This window comes from Cavia porcellus, unplaced genomic scaffold, assembly GCF_034190915.1.
Source record: "Cavia porcellus strain 051 isolate PalLab524CR breed Dunkin Hartley unplaced genomic scaffold, mCavPor4.1 scaffold_49, whole genome shotgun sequence".
Taxonomy (NCBI): Eukaryota; Metazoa; Chordata; class Mammalia; order Rodentia; family Caviidae; genus Cavia; species Cavia porcellus.
This window is the reverse complement of record NW_026947532.1, coordinates 3955228-3961029: the sequence shown is the minus strand read 5'-3', so window position 1 is coordinate 3961029 and position 5802 is coordinate 3955228. Positions and strand designations below refer to the sequence as shown.

Here is a 5802-nt window from a genome sequence, read left to right as displayed (position 1 = left end):
AAGCCGGTGCTCCGGCCTGTTGGTTTGCTTTGCAGCAGTGGGGATTGAACCCAAGGCCTTTACAGCGAGCTAAATCCCCATTCTAAGCTGGGCTTAAATTTGGGCTCTTCCTATCTCAGCCTCCCTGTACCCCTGTTACGTGACAGAGGGGAGACACAGCTGTTCTCCATCCTGGATCCAAGCTCACACATTGCGATTCTTGGCCCCTCCTGTGACTGTGGCCTTGTCTTTGTGTGAATTCGTTTTTGTCCTCAAGGTCATGGCTTGACCTTGACCTGAGGCCCAGTTTTCCCTCAGAGAGGATTCACTCTGCTTCTGTTTCCCCAGAATGTCCCTAAAGGCTCAGAGCCAGCACCCCAAGTTAGCCTAGCACCACCCACATCCACCAAGTTCTTTTGGAGACCCACAGCACTGCCATGGGAACCAGGCCCTACATCCTCACCCACCTGCCCAGTCCCCTCGGTGCCCAGCACCTGCCCAGCTCACGTTCCTGTCCACTGTCTTCTGTGTACAGGGGCATCCCGGTTCCAGAACCTTCTCTTTCTCCTCCTAGGAGACTGGAGACCTGCACAGAACTGGCTCCCTCGGCTCTGTGGCCGGGGGCCGGCGCGCCCCTCAGCACCCCAATCCCAGCACCCTGTGCAGCTGGAAGTCAGGACCCGAGCCGTGACATCTCAGGGCCCACACAGAACCTGGGCCCGCTGGAGCCGCCTGGGCCCTCCCGGGATTTGCGGATTTCTTCCTTTTTTTCTGTTTTGCTTTATTTCCTTGTTTTGTTTCTCTGAGACAGGGTCTGGGGACACAGTCCAGGCTGCCCTCAACCCACAGCTATCCTGTCTCAGCCTCCAGAGTGCTGGGCAGACAGGCGTGCACCCCCAGGCCTGGCTCCTGCCCCTGTCAAAGCTTCTCTGCTTTGCCAACTGCCAGGCGTTGGGGGACCCTGGGGACGGAGGGGGCTGGAAACTGGGCCAGGCTCTGGGGTCCAGGCTGAGACCTCGGGCTCTGGGCAGGGCGTGGCAGGCGGACCGAGGAGAGGCCCGGCTTCTGCGACTGCCTTGACTGGGGGTAGCAGACTGTGCTCACTCCTTCGTCTGCTCACTGTTTATTTTATTTTTGCAGGTTTCCTTGTTCCTACTGTTCGGCCAGGTGAGACTCCCGGAAATGAAAGGCTGAAGTGAGCACCTTGAAGATGAAGGCGCAAAGCAGCCTTGAAGGCAAAGGACGATAACAGCAGGAGGCCCGGTGATGTCAAACCCTGGATCCAGGCCTGTCGTCCCAGCAGGGGGGAAGCTGAGGCAGGAAGATCTCTGTGAGTTCAAGGCCAGCCTGCTCTGCATAGAGAGGCCCCGTCTCAGCAATATAGAAACCGGCATGAGGAGGAAGAGTGGAGCGGAGCTCAGAGCAAAGGGGCTGGTTCAATTCCATGCCATCAAAAGAGCCAGAGCGAGAGAGAGAGAGAGGTATGCCGGCCACTGAACCAGTGCTCAGTAAGTGTGTGTGTGTGTGTGTGTGTACACCCTGGTCCTCAAAAGATTTCAGTGGTGCCCTAAGGTGCCACTTCTGCTCCCCATTCTTACAGGATGGGAGAGGCCAGTTGTGCCCCTGGCTGAGACCTGGACACCTGATCGGCTCTGCCACCTGCCCTGCCCTGCACCGACCTGGATCTGAATGGCTTCCATGGAGCCAGGACCTGGCTGTCAGCCTCGCTGCCCACTGCCCTCGGAAGCCCCGGGGGCTCCATGTCCCTCCCCAGCAATTCTGGGCGCGTCCCCCAGGGGGCTCTGGCTGGGCCCCCGGATGCAGACAGTCAGGGCCTGCAGGGCAAAGGAAGCAGCTCAAGACTTCCACCTCTGGCTGAAATCCAGCAGAGTCCCCAGCCACGTGGCTTTGTAGGATGAGTCGTCCCCACCCCACCCCGGTCACCTCTGGACCTGTAGAGAGGGACCGCAGGCTTCCTGCTGATAACCCTGCCCGCCAGGCACCCCTGCCCACAGCCCGGAAGCTGGGCTCTATCTCCCCTGCGAGGACAGAGCCAGGCTGGAATGTGTCCCCTGATAAGGGCACCGAGCAGCGGGCAGGGTGGGCTGCCTGTCTGGGGCTCTCAGCACAGAGGCGCTGACTGATAAGGGCTCTGTGGGGCCTCTGGGACTGAAGGGCCCAGGACGCCAGCCTGGCTGGGATCTGAGAAGGGGCCCGGATGTGGACCCCTGTTTGGGAGCCAGCCCTGGGCAAGCCGTGTGCACAGGCCAAGTCCCCGCAGGCTCCAGGCCAGGGAACGGGGGATGGGCCGGATGATGAAATTCTACTCGTGGTGGCACCAGCCTGACTTCCCGCTCTCTAGAGGCTGAGGCAGGAGGGTTGCTGCGAATTCGAGCCCAGCCTGGGCTACACAGTGAGTTCAAGGCCAGCCTGGGCTACAGTGAGGCCCTGTCTCAGAAATACAAAACTAAGCAAAGCAGAGCAAACAGAAAAGTACATCTAAGATTCTGGGCACCAGGTGACAGAGAAGGGATCTGAAGGGAGCCTGCAGCAGCCAGAGGTGTTGGGGGAACACAGGGCCGCCTCCTGGAGGCTGGGCACAGGGGCCCTGTCTTTCTTTCCTTCAGTACTGAGGCTGAGACCCAGAGCCCTCTCGGTGATCTCCCTCCCCAGCCCCTTTTCATGTTTTGAGACACAGGCTTTTTTTTTTTTTTTTTGTCTTTTTCCTTTTTATCGGTACCGGGGATCAAACTCATGACTGCCTGCTTGCAAGGCAGGGGCTTTTGCCGCTGAGCTAAATCCCCATCCCCTATTGAGACACAGTCTTGCTAAACCACTAGGTTGCCTGAGCCAGGCTCAAATTTGTGATCCTCCTGCCTCAGCCTCCTAAAGTGCTAGGATTACAGGTGGGCATGGCCACGCAAGATGGGGCTGTGTCTTCATTAACTGTCATGGCCTCCCCATGGACCCCAATACTCTCCAAGTGTTCTTCCCATCTGTGGGTCCCCACTGCACATGACTGGAGTCCCTGGGACCCACAGAACCCAGCGCCCCAGCTGAGCCTCTCAGCTGCGGCTAGGCCCGTGTGGAGTCAGGTGGCAGCTCTGTGACCTCGGCCCGTGCTGTTTCCTGGTGGGACCTCGGTCTCTAGGACAGGGCTGGCCTGTAGCAGGCTCTCAGAGGAGGAATTTCACAGCCAGGAACAGTGGTACCACTGAAATCCTAGCACTCTGGAAGCTGAAGCAGGAAGATCTCAAATTTTAGCCCAGCCTGGACAACTCAGCCACTTAGTGAGACCCTGTCTCAAAAGTAATTTTTTAAAAAAGTGGGCTGTGAATACAGCTCAGTGCAAAGGTCCCCAGTACCCCCAAAACTGCAATTTCCATAAGAAATGTATGGGAGCTTGTCCCACGCCTGCCCTGAGTCCTGTGATGCCGAAACCCAAGCCCTGGCTCAGGGAGCATTCCTAGGCTGGTAGCTCCTGGCCAGGGCAGCTGTGCCTCCTCCCGGCGCTGAGCTGGGGGCTCCCAGCCCCACGGGGCCAGTCCTGAGCTCCTTCTCTGGCCGTCACTTCCACACGGTCTCGGTCCCCATCTGAAAAGTGGGGTCCCCCCTGAGTCTGTGGATCCTGACCCTGCTTGAGGACTTCAGGAGGTAGCTGTCACACAGGGCAGAGCCCGGGGAATGAGCGGGTTATCTGTCCCCTGGCACCACTGTCCCTCGGATCCGGGCTCCCGGTTTCTCCGTTGGATTCCAGCTCCGCCGCGCCTCCTCGTGGTCAAATGTGATGTTGCAGCGGCTGCCAACACCGCGTCCAACGCACTTTCCGACCAATGCCAACTCTGCGCCCTGGCGTGGCAAGCGGCAAGAGGACATCCACAGCTTGGGAGGCTGAGGCAGGAGGGTTGCCCGAACTGCACAATGAGTTCAAGGCGGGCTGGAGCCACACAAAGCCTGACTCAGACCAAACAAAAAAGGGGAAAAAGTTAGGTGTTGCCTCTTAATTTTTAAAAAGACGTTAATTTGTAATACATGTATAGTCATTTGTTTGGCCTCAAAACCAATGTGACCCCACAGAAAACAGTGAAATATCTTTTGGGTTTTTGTTTTTTGAGACAGGGTCTATCTAGTCCAGGCCAACCTCAAACTCACGGAAATCACCCGGCTTCGCCTCCCAGGAGCTGGGTGACAGGTGTGGGTCACTAGACCCCGTGATGATATCTTAAGGTCATACCCAGTACACTGGCCTCTGACACTGGCCACCTGGCCACCTTCTAACTCTGGAGCAAGGCACTTGGCCCTCCTGGCTGCCACAGCCCATAGCCCCAGGCACCAGGAGGAGAATTGTTCTGCCTTGGGCTGAGACCAGGTTTAAATCAAGAATTTATTTTTGAAGCTGGGTATGGAAGCACATGCCTGTAGTTCCAGCCCTTGGAGGCTGAGGCAGGAGGATCACCAAGAATTCGTGACCAGCCTGGGGAACACAGTGAGGTCAAGCCGGGAATAACACAGAGTGAGACCAGAACAGGGGGAGAACACAGAGGGGTTCAGAGGGAGGACGGCTGGGGACCCAGGAGGGGCCAATGAGTGCCGGAGATGGGAGGGCAGTGGCTCTCAAGAGGCAAGGCACTGAGGCCCCCAGAGAGGAGCTGGAGAGAGGGTGGGCAGCCCTGTGGCTGGCCCAAGGGCTCCTGGTCCAGAGTGGACACCCACGCGGTGTGCACTGGGCTGGAGGCTCCGAGGGAAAGCCTAGAGCTCCTGACCTTCTCATCACTTCTCTGGCATCACTTCTCTGGTTCAGAACTGCAAGGCCCCCTCCGCTTTCTCTCCAACGTTTCCGTCCCTTTTGCACATTTATTTTCTGTAGCCTACAGCACAAAACAGTTTTGGATTAAAAAGTAATACAGCAAACTCCCGGCCGAGCTCTTCTGGACCTGTTCTCTCCCAATCCTCGGTAGGCCCGCCCCCGCCCCCCAGCTCAGGCCTCTGCCCAGCTCAGGGCTGCGCCTTTGCATTACTGGGTCCCCCAACATGGTGACTGCTTTTCTCCCGGAGGTCAGCTCCTGGGAGGAGAATCTTGAGGTCCTCTGTGGGAGCGGGGTGCCCAGGCCAGAACCGGGGTCTGCAGGAAGGAAGGAAGGAAGGGGGGAGGAGGGAGAAGGGCAGATGGGCGGGTGGGTGAGTAGGTGGATGGATGGATGGAGAGATGAATGAATGAATGAATGAACAGATGACGATAGACAGATGGACAGGCGGACAGATGATGGATGGACAGACAGACGGATGGATGGACAGAGGACTGCTGCTTGTCATTGCTAAGCTGACTCACATGTGTGCCCCCTTACTTCTGAAGACTCGGGGAGCCTCTCGCAGATGGAAGCTGAGGACCCAGCCCGGCAGTCCCCTGGGCACTGTCACCTCAGGCCCAGGACACCTTCCCATGGAGACATATCCGCTCGGTACAAAGGGTGGGGGGGTCCTCACAGATACACCTAAGGCTCCTCAAAGCCCCCCCACATCCACAGACCTCCACTGAGCCCTAGCCTGTGCCAGCCTCCCTGACATGAGAGCCTTGTGTGGCACTGGCCCCCTGTTATGTGACTTTCCCAGGGGAAATGTCTGTCTGTGAACTGAGAGAGGCCCAACAGGCCAAACAGCGGTACAAAGCCTGTAATGCCAGCACTCAGAAGGCTGAGGCAGGAGGATCGATTGCCATGAGGTCCAGGGCAGCCTGGGCTACAAAGTAAGACCCTGTCTCAGAAAAAAAAAAAAAACGAGATTACTCACAGTGACTTACAGAGCAGCAGGTGACCTGTGCATTGC

At 57.7% G+C, this 5802-nt stretch overlaps 1 long non-coding RNA gene across 1 annotated transcript; it reads left to right on the top strand.

Annotated features, from left to right (window-relative positions):
• On the top strand, window positions 1-4890 carry LOC134474973 (uncharacterized). Its single transcript, XR_010045940.1, has 2 exons — window positions 1-1487; window positions 1580-4890. It is a non-coding gene; the product is annotated as an uncharacterized LOC134474973 (long non-coding RNA).
• Window positions 4891-5802: the final 912 nt, after the last annotated feature.